This window comes from Artemia franciscana, chromosome 16 (assembly GCF_032884065.1).
Source record: "Artemia franciscana chromosome 16, ASM3288406v1, whole genome shotgun sequence".
NCBI classification, from domain to species: Eukaryota; Metazoa; Arthropoda; class Branchiopoda; order Anostraca; family Artemiidae; genus Artemia; species Artemia franciscana.
Genome location: NC_088878.1, coordinates 7,002,085 through 7,026,879, shown reverse-complemented (window position 1 = coordinate 7,026,879; position 24,795 = coordinate 7,002,085). Strand labels below are relative to the sequence as shown.

General features: G+C 35.0%; 1 long non-coding RNA gene across 1 annotated transcript in view; it reads left to right on the top strand.

Annotated features, from left to right (window-relative positions):
• Window positions 1-24,795, top strand: part of LOC136036983 (uncharacterized) — a 64,826-nt gene that overhangs the window by 10,774 nt on the left and 29,257 nt on the right. The window contains exon 2 of the long non-coding RNA XR_010619841.1: window positions 14,633-14,798. This is a non-coding gene — a long non-coding RNA (uncharacterized LOC136036983). The remainder of the gene's footprint in view (window positions 1-14,632; window positions 14,799-24,795) is intronic.

Sequence of the window (24,795 nt, the reverse complement as noted above, 5' to 3'; positions counted from 1 at the left end):
ATTTCTATAAGTCAGAGGCTGTTTAATACCACTGCCGAAGTAGAGAGCCATAGGCATTCAACGTCTTTGTGTTTTTCTGTCCTTTTGTCACTTCCTATGGAAGAGGCGTCGCAGAAACTTTAGAGGGGGATCATTTAACTGAAAACGAGAATTATAGTCCCCTTTTAGCGAGGCAAAATTGAAGGGCATCCAGACCCCTCTTTTGCCGATTTTGCTGTAAAACCTCCTTCAGTATTCCCTAAAATGCCCGATCCAAATTTTATATATCTATTTCAAATGCTCCCAATTTGGGAGAACTTAGTTACAAATGGGGGTGGGTGAGCTGTATGTGTTTTAATTTTCTTCCTTTATTCTCCCGTCTTCTTTAGATGGGTATATCGTTGAAGTTCGGAAAGGACTCAATCAATAGGACATTGAAAGTTCTAGTGCCCTTTTTAAAAGACAAAAGTGAATGATTAACATAAGTTTCGATTTTTCAGAATAAAGATGCATTTTGGTGGTTTTTTTTTACGCATCACTAAGTCATGACATTATTTTATAGTGGCCAAAGAAACTTAAGGGAGGGCTCATTCAACCTTAAACCTAAAACTTTCTTGCTATTTTTTATGATTTTAGGTATGGCTGCAACTTCATGTCTGTAACCTTAGGTTACTCACGTAATGTTCAGATAATAGTTTACGCTTTGAAGCTGCTTAGTAAAAAAGAATGTTTAGTTTTGGCACTATCTAGTTTCAGTCGTAGACTGAAACTAGATAGTGGGGGGGTCTAGTTGCCCCCCCATTGTTTTCGTCACGTAAAAAGAGAGCAAGAACTCCTTGTTCCTAAATCGTTATGAACTACAGTTTCTTCATCGTTACTGTGAGTTTCAACAACTCCGTTAGCTGCTGGAATATTTAAAAGTTCTTTAATACAAACAACTGCTTGCCCAACAATTTCAACCCTGAAGATGAGGTAGATTGTAGTTTCGCCAAGATATCTCTTGCATTCAACACAGAGTCCTCCCAGATGGCCCTAATAGTATCATTGGAGCCAATAACTGTTGATATAACATACCATTTTCAGTTACATTAGTCGGCTTGTCTGTGACAAGGTTCTACGACTGAGATACATTCTAAGACCACACTTGCTATACATGACGTATGAAACCAAGAAAGGGAAGGATATAATAAATGAAAAATCAAATCAAATAGGTGAGAAAACGAGTATTTTGTCAGCCAGGAGCAAAATATGAAGAGGAAAAACAATCAAATATTTTGACAAGGACCTCCGCCAAGTCGTCCTCAGTGCTCGGAAAAAAAGAAGAGAAAAGATACTCAAGTGTCTTTTCAGATACTTTTAGTATTTTTTTCTCCTCTTGTCCAATTCACTTCGAAAGGTTAGATTTTATTGTTGTTTTTTGCTTTTTTTTTCTGCTTTTTTTAGCAGTGAGGACGACTTGACATAGGTCCTTGTCGAAATATTAGCTCGTTTTCGTCTTCATATTTTGTTACTGGCTGACTAAATCCTCGTTTTCTCACCTATTTGATTTGATTTTTCATTTATTACTAGCTGTTGGGGTGGCGCTTCGCGCCACCCCAATACCTAGTTGGTGGGGGTGCTTCGCGCCCCCCAAGCCCCCCCCCCCCCCCCGCGCGTAAATCGTTACGCGCCATATTAGTTACGCGCCATTGTAGTTGTGTCCCTTTGTACCACCTGTGAATATATATATATATATATATATATATATATATATATATATATATATATATATATATATATATGTTTTTAACTACGTAAAATTTGCGAATATACAACTTTCTTCGCTGTCCCATTGTCTGTGCATATAAATAGATTGTCAGGTTTACTGAATCTTGAAAATGCAACATATAATTGTCCATGGGAAAAACAATCCGTATTCAGATCTATACCTCATCATTCTAATGATTGCCCTTGAGCTTTGTTGATGGTGATTGCTAATTGAACATTCCTTGTGTCCCCGTTGTCATTTATATATCCCCCCTGTTCCCCCCGGTGTCCCCGTTGTAGTTGTGTCCCTGTGTCTCGGTTGTCATTTATATTCCTTGTGTCCCGGTGTCCCAGTCTGTAATTTCTCTTTGAGTGTCCCGGTCGTCATTTGTGTCCCGGTCTGTAATTTCGTCAGTCGACAAACATGACGTCAATCGACAAACAACTTCATGACGGCATAATGCTCAATCCTTATAATGACGTCAGTCGACAAACAACGTCGGTCGACTCTACAAACATGACGTCAGTCGACAGTCGACAAACATGACGTCAGTACACAAACAACTTATTTATATATATATATAGATATCCTTCCCTTTCTTGGTTTCATACGTCATGAATAGCAAGTGTGGTCTTAGAATGTATCTCAGTCGTAGAACCTTGTCACAGACAAGCCGACTAATGTAACTGAAAATGGTATGTTATATCAACAGTTATTGGTTCCAATGATACTATTAGGGCCATCTGGGAGGACTCTGTGTTGAATGCAAGAGATATCTTGGCGAAACTACAATCTACCTCATCTTCAGGGTTGAAACTGTGTGGCAAGCAGTTGTTTGTATTAAAGAACTTCTAAATATTCCAGCAGCTAACGGAGTTGTTAAAACTCACAGTAACGATTAAGAAACTGTAGTTCGTAACGATTTAGGAACAAGGAGTTCTTGTTTTCTCTTTACGTGACGAAAAACAATGGCGGGCAACTAGCCCTATTCACACGCCCCTTCCGCCCCTATAGACACCCGGTCAAAATTTTGAAATACTCATCACAATGATCCAATAAATGTGAATAGAAAACAACCCTGCTTTGAAACACACACGATTTACAGCACATACACAACCCCCTAATTCTTAAATAAGTTCTCCCAAACCGGGGTATTTGAAATAGATATCTCAAAAGTTTTATCAGGCGTTTTAGGGATTTATTGAAGGAGGTTTTTCACCAAACACAGCACAGCAGAGGTCTGGATTCCTTTCAATCAGTTTTGACTCTTTAAAGGGAACTATAATTCTCATTTCAGTTTAATGATCCTCGTATAAAGTTTCTGCGATGTCTCATCCATTGGAAGTGAAAAAAGTCAAAATAAAAAAAAAAAAAAAAAAAAAAAAAACATACTAAGACGTTAAAGGTCTATGGCTCTCTACTTGGGTAGCGGTACTTAAAATTCTTGTGCTCAAAAGTTACAAAGCTGCTAACCCAAATGTAGATCCAGCCCTGATGTCAAAAAGCCGATTCTAGTAAAAAAATGTCTTTTTTAAACTGAAAGTAGAGACCAACTTTAAAACTTAAAACGAACAGAAATTACTCCGTATATGAAAGGGGCTGTTCTGCGCTAAAGTTTGACTCTTTCTCTCAAATCTACTTTTTAAAACAATGAAAAACTTTAGTGTAAAGAGTGGGGCGTTGAGGAGGGAACAACACCTTTCATATACGGGGTATTTCTGTTCGTTTCAAGTTTCAATGTTGCTCCTTACTTTCAGTTAAAAAAACTTGTTTTTTTATTTAATTTCTGAACGTTTTGATTTTGGCTCTCCGCACTTAGAACGAAATTTGTATTTTTTTTTTTGGCTAAATGGCTTTTTCTTAGTTTTGATCGGACAATTTTGAGAAAAAAAGAGTGGGGGAGGAGGCTTAGTTGCCCTTAAATCTTTTGGTTACTTAAAAAGGCAACTAGAACTTTTAACTTCTTACGAACGTTTTATTAATAAAAAATATACATGACTTCCGAATTAACTTTCGTCACGAACTTCTATATTCCTATATTTTTATTACGTATATGAGGGGGTTTGCCCCCTCTTTAATACCTTGCTCTTTACACTAAAGCTTAAATTCTGTCCCAATTCTTTAAGAATGACCCCTCAATCACAAAGGCCGTAGAAGAAATAGTTGAAAATACTAAAAATACTTCAGCGTGAAGAACAGATATTTAGGAGGAGATGAACCCCTCATATTCGTAATAATTTCCATTCGTTTTGTTTTAATGCTTCTCCTTACTTTCAGTTGAAAATACTTTTTCATATTTGTCTTTTCATTGTTTTTTGTTTTAAGTAACATTAGAAAATCCTGCGCCCCCTTCATGGAAATTCTCTCCTCCCATTACGAATTCCTCCGTGGAAAGATCCTCCTATGTAACCCCTCCCCTCAACTGCCTCCCTATCCAAGAAAAAAATTCCTCTGAAAGCGTCTGTACACTTCCCAATAACCATTACTATATGTAAACACTGGTCAAAGTTTGTAACTTGTAGCCCCTCCCCTGGGGACTTAGAGGGAGTAAGTCGTCCCCAAAGACATAGTTATTAGGTTTTTCTACTATGATGAACAAAATGGCTATCTCAGAATTTCGACCCGTTGACTTTGGGAAAAAGTGAGCGTGGGACGGGGTCTAGATGCCCTCCAATATTGCTGTTCACTTAAAAGGGCACTAGAACTTTTATTATCCGTTAGAATGAGCCCTCTCGCAACATTCAAGGACCACTGGGTTGATACGATCACCCCTGGGAAAAAAAAAATAAATAAACACGCACCCGTGATCGGTCTTCTGGCAAAAAATACGAAATTCCCCATTTTTGTAGATAGGAGCTTGAAAATTCTACAGTAGGGTTATGTGATACGTTGAATGCGATGAATGCGATCGTTAACATTCTATGACTTAGGGGGTGTTTCCCCCTATTTTCCAAAATAAGGCAAATTTTCTCAGGCTCGTAACTTTTGATAAGTAAGACTAAAGTTTATGGAACTTATATATTTTAAATCAGAATAAAATCCGATTCTTTTTATGTAACTATTACTATCAAAATTCCATTTTTGAAGTTTTGTTTACTATTGAGCCGGGTCACTCCTTAATACAGTTCGTTACCACGAACTGTTGATCAAATAAAAAGCAAGGTTTTTTTAATTGAAAGTAAGGAGCAACATCAAAACTTAAAACAGACATAAAATATTACATATATGAGGGGAGGGGACTGGTCCCTCCTCAATTCCTTACTTTTAACGCTAAGTTTGTTTTAAAATATTTAATAAAGTTTATTATTTTAATAAAATGACCCATGTGTTTCAGTATTCGTTCTTAAACAATTGGGACAAGAAGTCAAACTTTAGCGTGAAGAGCGAGGTATTGAGAAGGGGGAGGCCCCCCTGATATACCTAATAATTTCTGCTTCTTGTAAGTTTAGGTGTTGCACCTTACTTTCAGTTGAAAAACTTGTTGTAGTTTTTTTAAATCATGCCGGGAAATCAGGCTATCTCTCCATAGAAAATTCCTTCTCCCCACGGAAAATCCCTCCAAAGAAAGTTATTCCCAAGTAAAATACCCCCCAACAGGAAAAGTCCTCCCAGACAATTTTATCCTAGCTGAAAATCCCCCCCCCAAAAAAATCTTGTGGGTGGTTCCGAGTGAAAAATATTTCTTAGCGCACTTTCATTTGAAAATGTTGTTTTTAAAACCATGCTGAAAACCCCTCCTCCGTGGAAAAGCTTTCCTGCAAATACCCCTCCCGCTAGTAGAAAGTAGCTCCCGCTGAAAATTCCCTCTGGACAATTTATTCCATGAAAAACTCCCCCAAGAAGAATTTTTGCCGTGGAAAATCCCCCCCCCCCATACGGAAAGATACTCTAGACAGCTCCAATCCAGTAAAAATTTCCCGAGGACAATTCATCTTAACATTTCCCCATTGAAAATTGAGTTGGCAAAGCGGAAGTAAGACTAATAAAGATAATTTCGTATCAGAATTCTGGCAAATTTATCCGGTGAAAAATTTCACCTGGAACGTTCATCCCCCAGAAACTTTCCTACCCATGGAAAATTCTACCCGTGGAAAATCCCAAAGCAGAAAATCTACCTCCCACCCGACAAAATTATGTATACTTCCCAGTAACAAATACTATACGTAAACAATGGGCAAATTTTATAACTTAAAGACCTTTCCCTGAGGGGCTGTGGGGGTCAGGTTATCTCCAAAGGCATAACTAGTTAGCCTTTCAGCTATGCTGAACAAAAGGGTAACCTCAAAATTTTGATCGAACGACTTTAAGGAAAAAAGAGGGGCTGGAGGGGGGTCAGATATCCTCCAATCTTTTTGGTCACTGCCTTCACCAAATCACGTTTATGCAACAGATCAGTCTCGCACATTTCTTCCGTCTTTTCCGTGCGCAAGGACAAATTTTTAGCTCATTGCAATGAAAATATGATATTTATTCTCTGGTAGAAACTGAAGCTGTTATTGTGACGCAAAGGGAAACTTGCCTTTCCGCGAGCTGTGATGTACCCCATTTCTGAACGGAATTTTTTATACTATACAATATTTATGTTGCGCTCTTTTCTTCGTTTCTCCATGCAAAATGCCACAAAGTAAATGATAAGGATTCTTAAGAAGAAAAGACATAATTGACTCAGAAACATCTATTAGGACTAAAAGATATTAACATCTTAAGAGGATGTTATTGGTGGCTCCTTAAACGTCCCTTTTAGGCTTTTGGGGTATTTTACATGGGCGCCAAGTAATTTTTTTGAGGGCATCAGTCTTTTCACTCCAAGCTTTATAATCCCTGCACGCTATAGGTGAAGGCTTAACCCTTCTGTAGAGTTTCTTATTCAGCACAGGCGTAAAGAGTAAAACGTCTTGCTCCTGCATGTTCTATCCAGAATTTTGAAATTAAATTTGTCTAGGTTTTGGGGTTGAGTATTGGGTATATTAATTGGGGCTATAACATAATACTCCTTTTTTGCTCGACGCGTTCGAAGGCTTTAACAATTGAAAATGAAATCTGTTATTAACGGGTAAATTTTGTATTAAGACAATGGAAAACATTTTTCACTGTCATAGAAAAAAACCAGTTATTAATAGATTTTTTATTTTAATTGTAAATGGAAAGGCATCGTGGTCTAATATATTATTTTCGTAGGCTTTAATTTTGATACCGGTTCTATTTTTACTGATAAATTCGTATAAATAAATACAATACAAGATTAAAAAGCAAAAAAAAACAACAACAACAAATCTAACATTTCGAAGTGAATTGGACAAGAGGAAAAAAGATAAGCAAATGTAGTTTTTTCAATTTGCTTCAAAACTTCTTAATTTCTAAAAGGTCTTCGTTAAGACCTTTCTTAAAGGAACAATCCGGTGTCTACCTCATGTGCCATTTAGTGTCATTAAGTAGTCTCGTGTCAAGTGAGCCTCAAATTTAAGTGTCAACTACGCTATTTATTATGGGATCCCGTCTCTATTTCTTTAAATCATCATAAAACCAACAGTTCTCGCGAATTTGTGAGAATTACTTGATGGATTATGAAGAAATAGCAGTACTATTTTAATCATTTTAATGGTGCAACTTCCGAGCTTCTTGAACCCCTCGCTCATCCCTGCTTCACGTACCTACTGCACATTTTTGAGCTATTCTCGCAATTTGATCGAATTGAATCTACTGTGACGAAACAAAAAATAGAAATATATTACGGGTCAGAAAATGCATTGAAAATATACAATTTTCGCTATATATTTGCACATTAGGGGCGAGGGAGAGATAAAGTATAGCGGGTACGCATGCAAAATGTATTAGCTACAACTATTCTACATATTATGAAGTAGGCCTAAGAATTGTTTCTTTAGGAATAATCTAACTTCACTCCTTGGGTGTGGTGGCTATAAGAGATAAGTACCATTGAAATATTAGAAATCTATCAAGGAACAAAAATAATAGTACGTAAAAAACTGCATGGTTTGAAGAGATAGTCTAATTACAAGGCCTTGGTTGTAACAAACCAGAGCCTTGTTCTTTTATCTTTTCCATGAAGATAGTACGTTTATCATATTGTTTGTCGGTCTCAATCCCAATGTAGGTGCTACATACTCTTTGCTGTAGGTGTATATAATTAATAAATTTGCCTTCAGTTTTGACTCTGATTGACCTCCAGTGCTTTTGACCTACCTTCAAGTTACTCTAAGTGGCTCTCACTGTTTTACGTTTTGTACCCTTTGTCATGTAGTGTGTAACCACATGATGAGAACGATATTTGATATTCCTCATTTTCATCTTTATCTTCTATTGTCAAGTGACATGCTTCTTGATTGACAGCATTCTTTAGAAAATACTAAACATTTATTTGAGTACCGTCTCTTCAGCTTCTAAAAATAACTATGAAGATTTAAATTCCACTAAAACGCTTAAAGTGAAAAAAAAAAATCCTGCATAAGTGAGTGATCGTTATTTATTTATGATAATATGCGCTAAATGCGCGTCATGTTAAAGGCTTGATTTCGACGAAGGTTATCCACTTTCAAAAAGTGTGTACACCGTGTTCCATGTGACACATATGGCACAATTTTATTATCTATGGGAGGAGTAAGCGTGGTGGCAATGGTGCCACACAAGACAAGAGGTAGTGTGGTGGAAGTATGCCCAGTCGTCATACGCGTGCCACAATGCTGTAAAACTCGGGATTTTTCGAGATATACACAGTTGGTGGCTGAGAGTAGACAAGCCCTCGGATTTTAAAGTACATTTCATGTTTTGTTTTCACTAAAAACCTGCACTCTTGGCTGTTTTTGCCTTCTTAAGAGGTACAATCGAAGAACTTGTCTCATCCCCTAAAGTAATAACAATGCTATGCGTTGATTGGAAGCAAAGTCGACTTTTTTTTTTTTTTTTTTTTTTTATGTGTCAAACATTTGATTGACTTTTAAGTTTTCACCTCTGGAAAGATTCTCTAAAAAAAAAAAATGTTATAACTCCGAAATGAAGAAAAATACTCGATTGAATAGACTGTAATGGTTTGCAGAAGTAATTTCGGTTCTGCTCTAAAATGTACTTAAATACATTATGCTCAACCAAATAAACACACAAATAAAATCACAAGTTTTGAAGGGGCCAATTGGGATCGTTGAGCTTTAGTCCCCCTCCTAGATTGTTTGCTCCTCCTTATGTTTCCAAAAAGCGCTTTTTGTAAAATACTCAAAAGACCTTTCACGTCTTCGTCACAGCTACCACATTTCGCCTCCAACATTCTATTCTAGTCTGAGCTCTTTTTCATTTGTTTGTTTCTCAGAAATTTGCTGAGAAATTATCTAGTGAAACAAGGTTATCTGGTCGGTGATTTGAAGCTGAGAAACATTTAGTTGAAATAGATCATTCATTTTTGATAAATATACTAGAAGAAAGGACAGAAGCAAGAATTTTTTGGGGGGAGGGGAACATTAATAAAAAAAGACTCATTTTATTTTATAATTTGAATAGAAAGTGGTGAAAATTCCGGAAGTTTATAATTTTAGTGGACCCGGTGCCCAAGGTTTTCCTGTGTATGTCCCTGGCTAGAAATGTAAAATGAAAATTAGCATACCCCAATTAACAAAAATATTAGTACAAACTTATTATTTGCTGTTTATTATACAAGAACTTTTTTGACTTCATAAATATCATACTTTTCCATCGTTTCTGAGCTCTGCATAAGAGCAGGGGCGTTGTTTCAGGGGTGAGGGGGCAATTGTCCCCCAAAGGACTTGGCGAAAAAACTATTATATAGCTCATACCCCTTGACTATCCAGATATGGACCCTTCTTGCCGCCTCCAGTAAAAATGCTGGAGCTGCTCCTCTTTATAAGATTTTGTTTTGTCTGAATCCTCGATAAATTTTCTGAGCAGTATTTTTCAGAAAATTCAAGCTAAACACAAGTTTTTCAGCCAAAGCCTTGGAAAAGTAATAATGCAATGCACTTATTGTTTTTTATCCGAAATGTTCTGAGAAAAATTTTTAAATGAAAAATCCTTAATTCTTTAGCTCCATCATTCTGGCTTGTGAAGTCTAATGGACAACTAAAGTCGGAGTATAGGTAGTAGTAACAATAGGGGGGAGGTTATTGTCCTTTTCCCGCCCTAGCTCTTATAAAGCACCTTTTTTGGTATTTTCATTGAAAAAATTGAAAAACACATGCCCCACCTAGATTTTGAAAAAATACCTTATTTTTAATTTTCATTAAACAAAATATTGAAAATGATCCTTACCCCCCACCCTCACCTTACACCTACTTTCTTGCGAATTGGCGCTCCTGCTTTGTAGGTGCAATAACAAAAGACGCAATCAATTTACCCTCAGATTACTCATGAAGCCTTATGCTTAGTGATGTAACCATATACTCCAAAATCCTCTAAGAGCTTTAAAATTGCAATTACGGTGAACATCCTGTAATATGATCTAGATGTTTTCTGAGCACCAAAGAAGTACTATCTAATGCAATATGTTTTATCTCAATTATGAATCTTGAGTATTGACACCTAAATATTTTGATATAGGATATGGCTCCTCATCCTCGTAGTGTGCTTGGCCAATTCTTTGACAGGGTTTTCAAACTTCAATAAATGATCAATTGACAATTGGTCGGAAACTTACTAGACAGGGGGAAAAAGTTAAAAATTTACTCCTGGGAAAGTTGGGTCTTCGTCTGGATATTTTAACAAAAGAAATTAACTGGTTTTCAGCTGTTCCAAGGTATAAGATGTAAAAAACCTTCTTTGGAGCAATATAAATACTTTTTTTTTTATTTCCAAACATGAAAAACACTTGTAATGACTACTTGATTCCAAGTAAAATCACCTAGATAGCAACCAACATTTGGAATCACTTAAAATCATGAATCACTTAAAGTCACTGAAAATGTAAAGACAAAATTACTAGGAATAAGAAAACATTATGATAAGTGTCAAATCACTAGGTGTGAAATCAGGGCTATATCCAGGATTTGTTCGGGGGGGATTACAAAAAACCTAAAAACATGTCAAACGTCTTTTTATTTTGTTATGTTTGTTATGCATTTTGTTATGTTTTACGAGTTGGACAGAGAAGGGAGGGGGTTAAAACCCCTACCCCCTGGATCTGCCTGCCTTGGGTACAACAGTGGTCGGGGGGCTTTATAAAAAAACATTTACGGTGGTTAATTACTTGACATATTTTAGCTTAATCAACTTAACTTTATAATAGTTTATTTTTTTACTAAATTACATTCTAGCAGAAATTACCTTTGTTCTCTTGTGTATTTTCATATTAATGTTTAAAATTGAATTTATTCATTATAAAGTCTCGAAAGAAAATCATTCTCCTTTAAAAATAACAGAAGCTAAAACAATATGTAAAACAGTGAAATTCCACTGTATTAGATTTATTTCTCATTGTTTCAACTGCAATTGTTTAATAATGGAAAAGCAGTGCCTCCTCCTTCGTTATTAAAATCATTCTCAGGATACAGCTGCTGAAAAAAATCGTAAAATTTGCAATAGCTTAAAAGTAGACTTCGGCACCGGCTTGAAAAAATTTATCGATGCTACTCGAGCTCGAAAACCGTTGTACGTCAACACAAGAGGCGCGGATATAACAACAGGGTGATCATACGCAGGTCCAGCAAGACTTTAGTGCATAAACATGCATGTTTGAACAGACATGCCGGTTCAGTGAGAAATTTGACTGAAAGCCATACTCCGAGGCGGAGATAGTAAAAATAGCGATAAAAGAAGCATCCTGGTTATTCGAATTTGAAATCTAGGCACATAGTTTAAGACACCAGAACTAGATGTTTCGCTGCAAATTGTTGCTGTCACGAACCGAATTTTACATATGAACGGCATCTGCTGCGACAGCGATGTGAAAGTAATTGTAAAAGAAGGGGAATTCACAGTTGATATTTAATTATGAACTTAAAACTTTTGAGCTGTCTTAGATCCAGGCCGTATCCAGGATTTCTTTTTTCGGGGGGATTTACAAAAGGATTTTTTCGTTTTTTACAAAAAGAACTTTAAAAACCCATCAAAAATTTGTTTATATTCATTTTGATACGTTTTTACGAGTTGGACAAACATTTCGGGGGGGGGGGTCAAACCCCTAACCATGCTGGACGCGGCCTTGCTTAGATCCCTTTCAAAGTCATGCCACCCTCTTTTGAATCCATAGATGTAAAATTCGAATATCATGAATTTTTTCTGTAGGTTAATATAACTGTCCACTCAACTACTTCTCATGTTTGATTTCCACGGTTTGTCGACATGGTCCAGCACACACATATTTACGTTCTATTCTCAAGTTACCAATGGGAAAATAGAAATGCGTGGTTTCTTTCAGGTTTTTGTCAACAGTAACATAGAATTTTGGTTTGGGTGTGGTCTAATGATTTAAGAGATTAAAAACTTTTTAAAGTTTTATTTTTTTGAAGATTGGGCAGTCTTTCTATTGAACTATAGCGACTGTATGTTGAAATATGATCTTCATAGACAATGCTTAAATGATAATGCTCTTTGTGTTTGTAGAATGGAAAACAAGCTAAGGTGACCTGAAAAAACGCATATCATCAATTCTACTGGTGGGCTATAAAGAGCCCACTGCTGGTGGGCTATACTGCTGGTGGGCTGGTGGTCAATTCTGCTGGTGGGCTATATATCATCAATTCTGCTGGTGGGCTATATCAGGTGCTATAAAGCCAGAAGGGAATTCGGCCATTCGCACCTTACTGTGCCTCCTCCAAGCCTAATTCTAACCCCAGATTTTCTTTTGCCCTTGCCAACAGTTTGAAGCATTGACTTGTTTTGGTTATTTTTGTGAACATGATTCTATATATTTTTTTTTTTTTTTTTATGTTATATACCTGATTATCTACAATGTAACTCATTTACCATTCAATTTGGTTAAATTCTACGCTCTATTAGATTTTTGCTAGTTCATCCCACTTTAGGCTGTTTCTGGGAAATAAGTCTGCCTCCTCCAGGACTATGTTGTTTATGCTAATGCAGTTGGCTTGTCTCTGAAAAATAAAAGAAACCTTTGAAATGTAAGAATGTCTACCATAAGTAAGGGTCAAAACCCCCAAAATTTCCCTGCTTCTCATCATATTGACCGAATAGATTTCCAAACTTGACCTGTAGGCCGACGCATTCTTGATCAAATTAAAACAAACATTATCAGCGACAAAGTTACAGTAGAGGTGTAACTCGCAATGGGAAATTTTTCGATGAATTGTAGCTGCTAGTAAGTGCTGCTGATAAGAAAAGGAATTATACCATTCAACGCCTTTCACAGATGTTTTAACCACTGTGATTATTAACCCAACCTCTTCGCCTGGCGCCTGGGCCTGGATATGGTCCCGAGTCTATAGACAAACTTTGCTTGATTTTGATAATTTCTGTGGATTTCCCTAACATCACTAGAGAAACATAAGGAAATTAGTAAAAATGGTGATATTTAAGGGGTTTCTACTCTACTTGATTATGCAAGCTTTGACTATATCAAAAACTGTAATCAGTATTTTTTTTAAATTATGTCAAAGTTGATGTAATCGACTGGTCCCATCTGCTGTTTCAGCAATTGTATTTGTATTTTGTTTTTATTTCTTATTTTTAGATCTCTTTTTCGTTTTCTCCAAGTTTAGTTGTTGTAGCTTGTTTCCTAGTGTTCCATCTTGTTTTATGGGTGTTTGACATGTTTTTCAGTAAATAAAAATTCAATAAATTCAATAAAATAAAATCCTTGGCGCACCGATGCTAGCCTACACTTGTGCACATACATTCCTAAACTTCATAAGCTAATTAATAAGCTAATTGCATAGAAACAATTAGAAACTAATACTAAACTAATACTAATACTAATTAGAAACTAATAGAAACTAATAAGCTTCATAAGCTAATTGTTCATAAGCTAATTTATGACTCGTAGATTATATTCTGCTGATTCATCAAAAACCAGTTTACAACCCTGCGCATAGGACAAAGGGTGCACGAGAGTTCTTACTTTTAAATTGCATCATAGCGGTTATGTAAGAAAAAAATACACGGGATCCATTAGATCCTAATTAAATATTTAAATTACCAGGATACTGAAATGAAATTTAGGTTTGAACTGGTCAAGTGGAAACTTTCATAACCAAGTTTATCTTGAAAAATTAAGAAAACTCGAGAACTCAGGTTTTAGTTAAAAATAACTCCATATCTAATTTTGTTGTTTTTGGCAGTAACAAGCGCTAAATTTAAAAAAGGAAATGTGGGTGAAAAATTAGCGAAAAATAAGCTGAAACATATGGCACCGGAACAGCTTAAGAAAACATAGCTTTCCTTTGATTTTTTTTTATTTGGGAATCAACAGACTGATAATGTTTGAATTTTTACTGGCGAAAGCTTTGTCAAATTTTATAAATTAGTTTTGCTTATATATTATATGGCAACAGTTGCGAAAATGCGGTGCTCTTATAACAACGTCGTAGTTTTGAAACAACCGAAAAAAATTTCTTTTAAAAATTCGTGGCTGTTAGGTGTTAGTAGGCCTAAGATGGGCTTAGGGAGGGGATAATAATGTTTTTATTTTAATTTCCTTAGAACCTTTAGAATTGAGCCTCGTACTGTAAATTGTTTCGAAAGCTCAAGAAGCCACTAACATTTAATTTATGCATAAGGAATCAATATACATTCCTCTCAACTAATAAAAACAATCAGTTAATACATGTTAATACACACTACACATTAAGTGGAATTAATACCCATTATTTTTCAATTAACACAAGTAATCAGTTAATAAACACTAAAGGGAAATAATCCATTTTTTTGGTTAATACAAACAATCGTTTAATACACCGTATGGGGAATTAATACACATTTCTTTTCAAGGTCGAGTCAGGTTGAATTAGATAATAAACTTGAGGAGCTTTCTGCTGTTCTTGCATCCGTTGAAGCAGAAGCAGGAAGTCCAATTGATATTGAGAGCTACGTAAAACGTCTTCTAGACGCAAAGAAGCGTGTCTCAAACGTTGTTGCTAGCCTGAACTCTACTCAAGTAAGTAGTAAATTTTTAATTCCAATTGTTGCATGCAGAGTTGCCAGATAGGGTGCATTTGGGTGGTTGTGCATAGATTTTCTCAAGCTGGTGCACTGCACTGATTTTTTTTTTGGGGGGGGGGTTCGTTCATTCGGCACATTTTCAAAAGAAAGTGCCGGTCTTAGCGTATTTTCACTTTTATGGCGGGGCAACTATAAATCATATATCTGCCAACACTGGTTAGAGGCCATCCAGCTGTAGAAGAGGAAAATCTTAATTCGTTTAATACTTTTTTGAAAACTAAATGGATAACTTTAAGTTTCTATATAGAAAAGAATGGATGAAAAAAATGAGAAAATGTTGATGGAAATATTTTGCATATTCTGCCAATAAAACCAAATTGATTTTTCCAAAAACTGATATTGGAAAAAAAGTTCCAAAAACTTTGGTACTATTTACTGTTTTAATGTTAAATAAAAATAAGAAATTATCGGAGAAATATTTTGTTTTTTTAAAGATGCAAATGACAATGTAACCCTTTTTCGGAGGGTTGATAATTCCATGCTCATTTCTGTTCACTTCATGTATTGTTTCATTTTTTTATTATTTTTTTTTGTATCGTAATTTCAAGTTGTTTTGAGTTTTACATCATATAAAACTCTCTGAAGTTTTAAATCTATATTTCGTCCTAATACCGCTGTTTTATGCAAATTTGAAATGAATAAAAGGCTGATACCCATCCTTAAGACTTGTATTTCCGGTGAAGCGTGTGATTCTGCGATAACCCTGCTGCTTTAACATGCACCAAAAGGGTAAGATCTTTAGATTCATTAGTCTCGGGACTATTCATCTACCAAGTCAGAATTATTATGTTAGTTAGACGTTTTCTTCGAGAGTGATGTAAACTTACCTAAAAAATAAGAAAACTCTTTCCACATGTTTCTAAAGTATTTTCAGTGTATTTTTAATCTAAAAGACAATTTTAAGTAAATCTGAAAAATGTGCTACGGTTAAAGATAAAGCTGAAACTATGCTGAAGCTTAAGCTTCACCACTAAAGCTGAAGCTGAAAGCCACTGTGGTCATATGAAGAGCTACCCTTCATCTTCAAATGACGTCACCTCAAACTCTTTGGCCACATCTTACGTCGCCCCATGTGCCGAGACGTTCTCATTTCCGAGCCAGTATCATCCTGGAGACGACATCGAGGAGGACAAAAGAGAAATCAAAAGTTCAAAGTGGACCTTGAACCATATGGAGTCTTCTGGAGGTGTAGTAGGAGATAGGACAGACACTGGCTGAAGATCGCCAAGGAAGCTACTACCGACAGATCGAAGTGGCCGTCGGAAGTAATTCCATAGTCTATTGGTACCTGGCTGAACAGTACCTCGTCGGGTTCCCATTGAAAGTAAGAAAGTAAGTCTATAGCTGAAATTCAGCTATCAAATATTTGAAAATTGTCGTCTTACATTGAAACATTCAATTGTAGGAATGCAGAAAAATAATATAGCCAAAAAGATGTCACAATTTCTATCTATAGTGTTTTCTTTCCATTTTCCTTGGTACTTTAAGAAAAGGGAAGTTTAATAGAAGTAGTGATGAAATATGGTAAACATTGGTGAAATTGGATACCATTTCTTTGTAAAAAAATAGATTTTTCACAGAAAAATAAAAACTGTTACAAAAATATTCTATTCAACATTTTTGGACTAGAAAGTATTTCAAGAAGTTAAAAACACTTTTTCCAAAGGATTTTTACAGTTCAGTAAATTTCAGAATGGCAAATACACACAGCTTCATAAGCATAATTTATTATCTACAGTTTGATATGTATAGTTCAATATGGTTCAGCAAATTAGGCTATTAACAATGCACTGAATTTACTCAGCTATACTTGCTGTTCCGAGTTCACCTTTTGTCAAGAAATCAGAAACCTTGAGCAGTGACACCATAATGCTTTCTGGAAGGTCCATAGGGGGTATAAAATTGGAGCTACTAGTCCCTCGAGACGTTATTACGAGCGGCTGGGTCTTACGCATTACTAAAGTGCGCCTGTAACGGTATAGTACACCTTTACGTTACGTAATGGGGTGTGTTTTCTAAGAGATGTAGGTGTATCTCTACAATAACAAAATGTTTGGCCGTGATTAATGTCATCTTCAGCCCGTTCAGTGACATGGTTAATAGAAAAAAAATAGTTTTGTTTGTCCTGATATTGATTGCTATGTTGCTACTCTTGGACCACGACAATTGGGTCATGAAATGAACTATTACAGGGGTCTTTAGTCAATGACAAGTTACGGTCTCTGCAAATAGTTTGCTAAGTTGTTTCGCTCTGCGTTACCCCTGGCTAAAAAAAGTGCACCGGTTGCCGCAGATTTACGTCCTCTACACTACATGATAGGGTGCCTTGGAAGGATTTTAAAGAAAATGTTTCACAAAATCTCAGTTCCAGTGTACAATCCCTCGGCGAGTGGTTGTAATCACGTAAAAGCGGAAAAAGTCTAAAAAGGGCAAAAAACACCTCATCACCCATCAGTCTCAACTCATCCCGGAAGCGTAAAACATCGCTCTTGTCAAAGAAGTAAAAGAAAGTAAAAATTGTTAAATCAAAAAAGGATTTCTTTTCCTAGAAATGGCATATTTCCACATAAAGAATCTCATGCTTCAGTTAATTCATCTCTAAATCTTTTAAAGGCAAAAAATATTGATATGAGGATAAAACTTGGTTAATATGAGCAGTTTTATCCGCAATAACCGCTTTCTGAAAACATACATTTTCAAATTTATTCCAGTGAATATTATTTCATAGGTTTGAATTCCAAATTTATAAATTTGCATATGATACTTAAAAAATTTAACAATGTAAAACCAAGTGCAGATTTACGCTTGGTTGGGAGAATAAATCATGAGATATTTAATATACCTCAGTGGATCCCGTCCCAGTGTAAAGGTTGAGGTAAAGCTACAACTTGCTTCAAATTTTATTTTGCGAAAAGTAGTTGGTATTGCACCCAATGTAACAGTCTCTCTCGCCTTGGCAATACTTCATATACGAAAACAGCAAGTTATGAGTTCTGTTTTTTTTTGCAATTGAAAAGTTTAGAGCTAGTGGAAATAATATAAAATTGCTCGTTCCTCATACAATCACGAATTAACAACATATTTCTACGGGTACACGTACCTCTACTGATTCATGATTTATCAATGGAGAAATTCCTTCAAAACTTGCTTTGGCTTTGTAAAAAGTGCTAGTGCTGTTGGATCATGGACAAATTCTCCACATAAATTTGAAACGTTTAGAGAGAGAGAGAGAGAGAGAGAGAGAGGAGAGAGAGAGAGAGAGAGAGAGAGAGAGAGAGAAGTTTATTAATATTAAGTAGAAGACAATACAAAATACAATCCAAAATCGAATTACAATAGACGTAATTCCACTCGAAAGGCTCCATGGCCAGGGATACAAGGGGGATAAAAAAAAATTATTATACTAGCAATAAATTCAATATAGGCAATCACATATAGCAGTTTACAGGCAATATGTTTATGGCGGATACGATATAAGCAACAACTAGAAGGAGAAAAAAAAGAAAGAAAAAAAATAGAGAACATACCTGAGGCCTGGGAGCAAAGTGCAGAGAGGAAAACCACACACAACTAACAAAATACAGGGGCCATCAACTCCTCAGAGGAAAAAAATTAATCTCCTTGATTCTTTATTAAATGATCCTTAAGAATTCTTTTAAAAGTCCCAAACGAGTGGCATTTCTGCACTGAAGAAGGTAGTGAATTCCAGACCTGTTGACAAGCAATGTGGGGATTGAAATTTGATCGAATAGTAGGGGTAAACGGAATATAGATATTGTTTGAAGAACGAAGGCTATATGGAGCTAAATTAGAAATAAACATAGGAGTTTTCCGAAGAGATTTTGGAAGACTTCCGGGAAGTTGATCAAAGTCAAAAGAAGCACAAGAAATTATGTAAATAGAACGTAGACTTAAGAGCTGTGTTGGTGAAGAACGGTTGGTGTCTGTAACCAGACGCCGTGCCTTATTATATATGACGGAAAGTGACCGCCGCGTAGACGGAAAAGTAGACATCAATACAATGGGGCAATAAAAAACATATGACTGGACAAGACAGAAAAAAAGTTTCAGAATAAATCCAGGAAATCTGTATCTAAGTTTTCGAATGATACCCAAACTCTGTGTGACCTTAACCCTAATCATGGCTTAATAAGTAAGTTAGGATATTATTATATAAATTTATAATATAAGTTAAGTTATAATAAATAAGTGTCTAAATACAAATCCTATTATATACCATTGTATTTTCTCGAGTATATTCAAACTTTTAACAATAACCTTATCATTGTTAATAGTAGCCCATCACCACTAAAGATAGTGCATTGGCTATGTGTCTTTCAAACAGCGAAGAATATCGAATGTTTTGATCCTCTTGGTCTACCGTATGCATTCTACAATCCGCACATTAAAAATTTTCTTGAACAAAGTGGAAAATCTATAATTCAAAACCGGAAGTGAGTACACGATTTATCAGCTAAAAGTTGTGGTTTTCATGCACTATTATAGTTTATCTTTCGATGTCGTGGAGATACTAACATTGAATTTCTTAGCATTTATGGTGGCAATCCTCGATTGAACGGCTTTTTAAAAATGTCTAAAAAATGTAAAAGTTTTTAAAATATTTGTTAATTTTTTACTAATAAAATTTCTATGTACAAAAACTCTGTGTCCTCTGGATTTCTTCTCCCGTGTATAGATAATCATTGGAAACGATAAGTAGCGGAAGCTTGTCAGAATTCAACTTGTATTATCTTAGGATGCAGTCAGGGTCACATTTTCTACAATATAATGTAACTTCATTTTTATTATATCTCTTCGTAGAGTCGATAATATTATTCTAATTCATATTATAAAATTCACATTTTTCAATTGGTTTATTTGAAGCAATTTCACACACAAAATTCTCATAAGAAGAATCACTTTCTGTAACAGCCAAATTAAAATATGTAGGCTCTTGATGATAGTAGCCTGTAACGTCACCACAATGTCCTAAAAACCACTCTTTTAAAATTCCAGCAATTGAAGTGTAAACTAGGTTCTTCTTCCCAAAACAATTTTAAACCTCAACGATACCAGCTTCCTAAAAATAAACTGAAATCACATTTTGGATTTTATGCAATCATGCCAGGGTGAGTATTTCCCCATTAATCACATTTATCATAGTTACAATTTGAGCATAGAAAACCTCTAATTTGAGAGTCACAAATATCTTTAAGACAGTAATTACAATCTTTAATTTGCACTGCGTATCCTCTATGCAATTTACATGGATTGCATAATCTACACTTTTGATCATAGTCATTAACAAAAACAATTCTCGCAAGATGACCAGCTGCTCAATCTATAAAAATATAATGGAATTCTTTAAAAAAAAATTTGATGTTGACTGTCCCACTTCCAAAAAGAAACTGACGGGGAAAACGAAAGTTCTAGGAGGAGCATGAGTGGCGTCACAGAACATGTTTAGACAGGATTTTTCAAGCTTTCTCTTGTTGGTTTGAAAAATGGCCGTCTAAGTAGTGGTCAAAAGAAAAATCACAATATTATTTTGTTTTATTTCAATTAATATATCAATAATAACTGCATCTTGGTGACGATATAAAAGTTTCATGCAATAGTCCATTGATGGAGACTCATTTGTCATTATATCGCTTAGCGTTCTTTGAGAAAATATTTTCTTTTGAAGAGATAACTCTAGAAAATCATCATCTAGAATCAAACATTTTTCCAAAGTCACTAGATTTTGTATAATTCTTTGTTTCTCAAATCCATTCATTTTTAGTCCTTACACTCTCACTTTTGATTATAGACTAATAATAGATCTCGCTAGTAACAAACTTACTCCTTTTTCTTAGATTGCTTCAGATCGTTGTCTTCAATATATTTCACTAATGCATTTAATCCGTCCAATTTGCTTAATGATATAACATATCACGCAAACATTTTGTTCCATTTTAGGTTTTGCTGGCAACCCCTTGTAATTTCTACTGAAGCATTAGGTACTCTAGTTTCATTTCGGCATTGTTACTGACTTCAATATTCAATGGAGTAAAATCATCCATTGCTGAAGAATAATATCCTTGGTGTTGACACACTGAACTCTTTTTCAGTTCTGAAGCAAAGTCACGCAGGATTGCGTCATCCTCCGCTCCAATTACATAACAAACACCTGCATCTCTTAGAAAACATTCCTATGACCTAACATCCACGGTAATCCTGAAGATTTTTTGACTGGTCATCGTAGGTTTTTAAACACTATCTGCTATGTAAGATGTAAAAGTAGATATTCCCAATTATGTGGCTAATAGCTTCATCTCTTAGAAAACACATAACACTTGCGTCTTGAGGGAATTGTTGTTCATCTTAAATCATCAAAGGAAGAAAGGAGTAGTGGCTATGAGGACCTTTGAAATTGTTGAGGCATCACTACTAATATGACAACAACAAAAATGTCTCTTATTTCACTTATTGTCACTTATTTAAGTTTCCTGAATAAATAATGAGTAGCATAATGTATTATATAGCTCGAGCTTATTCCCCAATTTGATAAAAAAAATGACAGTTGTGTTACTTAATGCCATCTATTAAAGTTTCATGAATCTATAATGAGCAGCATAATGCACTGTATTGCTTAAGCAACTGCCTCGATTTGGCAAGAATGACAATAACAAAACTGTCACTTATTTCATTTATTGTTACTTATTAAATTTTATGAATAAATAATGAGTAGCACAATATATTATATAGCTCAGGCTTATTCCTCAATCTGAAAAAAAAAAACTTCTATCACTTAATGCCGTTTATTAAAGTTTCATAAATAAACAGTGAGCAACACAATGTGTTGCATGGCTTAGGCAACTGCCTCAATTTGACAAATATGACAACAGCAAAAATGTCACTTATGTCATTTATTCCCACTTATTAAAGTGTCGTGAATTAATAGTGAGTAACACAATCCATCACGTGACTTAGGCAACTACCTTAATTTGATCAAAATAACAACAACAAAATGCAAAATTCAATGCGCTTTACAGTGTCGTATTTATTTTTAAATTAAATGAATGAAAATATGCAAAAAGAGGGGTAATATTTTGAAACAAACTAATAGACAAAAAAAAATTATAAGCAAACCTCAATACACCAACTTCATGTCAACCCTTATCGACGGAAAAAGAAACACACAAAAACAAAAATAAATGAACTAAACGAAATTAAACTAAACATATAAAGAAAAAACTAAATTAAACAAACTCAAATCTTAAAAACATCCAATATGAATAAAAGTGACCATGCAAATTATTCGCAAATATTTATTTTTTTTTTCACGGAAAACAATTTCAAGAAATATGGCTGTGTTTATACATGGTGAATATTTAAACAAAATATACACAACCCTTTCTTATCATTATTAAATAAAAGAAACAAGTTTTTTTTTAATGAAAGTAAGAAGCAACATTAAAACTTAAAACGAACAGAAATTACTCCGTATATGAAAGGGGCTTTTCCTCCTCAACGCCCCGCTCTTTGCGCTAAAGTTTGACTCTTTCTCTTAGCTCTACTTCAAAACAGTAAAAACTTTAGGGTAAAGAGCGGGGCATTGAGGAGGAAAAGCCCCTTTCATATACGGACGTTTTTGAATTAATGCATGTTTTGATCTTGGCTCTCCGCACATAAATAATTAAAACGAAATTTGCAATTAATCGGAAGATTTTGTGAAAAAGAAGCGAGGGAGGAGGCCTAGTTGCCCTCCAATTTTTTGATTACTTAAAAAGCAACTAGAACTTTTTACAAACGTTTTCATTGGTAAAAAATATACGTAACTTATGAATTAATTTACTTAACGAACTTCTATATTGTATATTCTATATTCTATATATACATTAAAACTTAAAACTAACAGAAATTACTCCGTATATGAAATGGGTTGTCCCCTCCGTAATCCCTCGCTCTTTACGCTAAAGTTTGACTCTTTGCCACAATTTTACTTTTTAAAACAATTAAAAGCTTTAGCGTAAAGAGCGAGGGATTGTGGAGGGGACAACCCATTTCATATACGGAGTAATTTCTGTTCGTTTTAAGTTTTAATGTCGCTCCTTACTTTCAGCTAAAAAATTAGTTTTTTTTATTTAATGTTACTATTGAGCCGGGTCGCTCCTTACTACAGTTCGTTACCACGAACTGTTTGATTAAAAAAAAAAGTCCGAGTGTTGGTTATGTCTGGTCTGCGGGCCTGGAAGGAACAGAATACAATTAAACCATGATGGAAATATAAATGTAATACAACAGTTAAGATACATGAGAAATGATTTAGTAGTACTTTACAGGCATCAGGCACGTGCGGCAGAATTTATTTCAGGAAAGGGACAGTGAATTGAAAAATTCACAAAAATGAGAAATTCTAATAGAAAATATAAAATTTTATCCGAATACACCTATGATAAGACCTGCTTAAACAAAAAGAACCATTAAAATAAAAATCACGTTATAAAATAATTGTTTGAATTTTGAATGGTTGACATGATTTGCGTAAATGGCTGTTTATTGAGTCAGTAATTAATATAGTTACGTGACTATGAATATTGATGCGTCTGCATTCACTGAGAAATATCTGGTCAATCAACAAATTTTAGATAAAATTTAGCTTTGTTCTTTGAATATTGATATGATATTAAGGTTAATGTATCCTGCAAAACTTTTTGTATATTGTTTTCTCTGCAGTCCTACAATCTTAGCTCAATGTATACGTAATATATATATGTGATATATACGGTTTAGTCATTAAGATGTCTATAAGTCTATTAGTCGTTTTATAACATCTATAAGTCGTTTAGTCTATAAGTCTATATATATATATATATATATATATATATATATATATTAAGGCCTACGTTCCCTGTGGAAGGTATAATACGATACCTAAGGTGCGGCTTCACCCATCTGCTGAATATCCTTTTCAAAATTTGCCATGGATTTATTTTAAATTAAAAAAATTCTTAAAAAATGGCGGTAAAATGAGAAAATGGGAGAATTTTCGTATCTGTTACCCAGGCTTAGATAATTCTCTAAGAAAAAACCTAAGCGATACCGTAATTACGGCTCGATTAATGGATGAATATGAAACTAATGAATCCAAGTAACTTTTCCTTTAAGTGCAGCTTGATCTTAAAGTAAAAGGAACAGTGAAATAAAACCTTGATTACCCAGAATACTACAACTACTACTGCTAACTCACTGCACCATCAACCCGCCTGAGGTCGACACAGCTACGTACACTTATCTTCCATCCCAATAAAATCAAAACCTCCCTCTTTAAACCCTCTCAAGAAGTTACCAGTACCCTTAAATTTTTTGTTACGAGAACCCTCCCACCCCATTCGGGGACGACCCGCTTTTCGTTCGGCCCTAGAGAGTTGGCCGACAAGGACAATCTTTGATAATCTGTCATCATTCATCCGCAAACAGTGTCCTAACCATCTCAACCTTTCTCTCATTATAGCCCTTGAAAATGGGGCTATAATGGGGCATTTCAGATAAATATGGCCCTATATAAGGGCCACATTCTTCGAACAGCTTGGTGTTTGAAATCGTCAGTTAGGTAACCAAACAAGCAATAAACAATTTCTCTGAAAAATATCTAGCAAATAGCTTAAATGAAAACTTAAACAACAATATATATCAAACAGTTCGTGGTAACGAACTGTAGTAAGGAGCGACCCGGCTCAATAGTAACCAAAACTCTAAAAAATGGAATTTTGATACCAATACATAAAAAAATCGTATTTTAATGCTGATTTCAAATATATAACTTTCATCAAGATTAGTCTGACCTATCAAAAGTTACGAGCCTGAGAAAATTTGCCTCATTTTCGAAAATAGGGGAAAACACTCCCTAAAAATAATACAATATTAACGAAAATCACACTATCAGATTC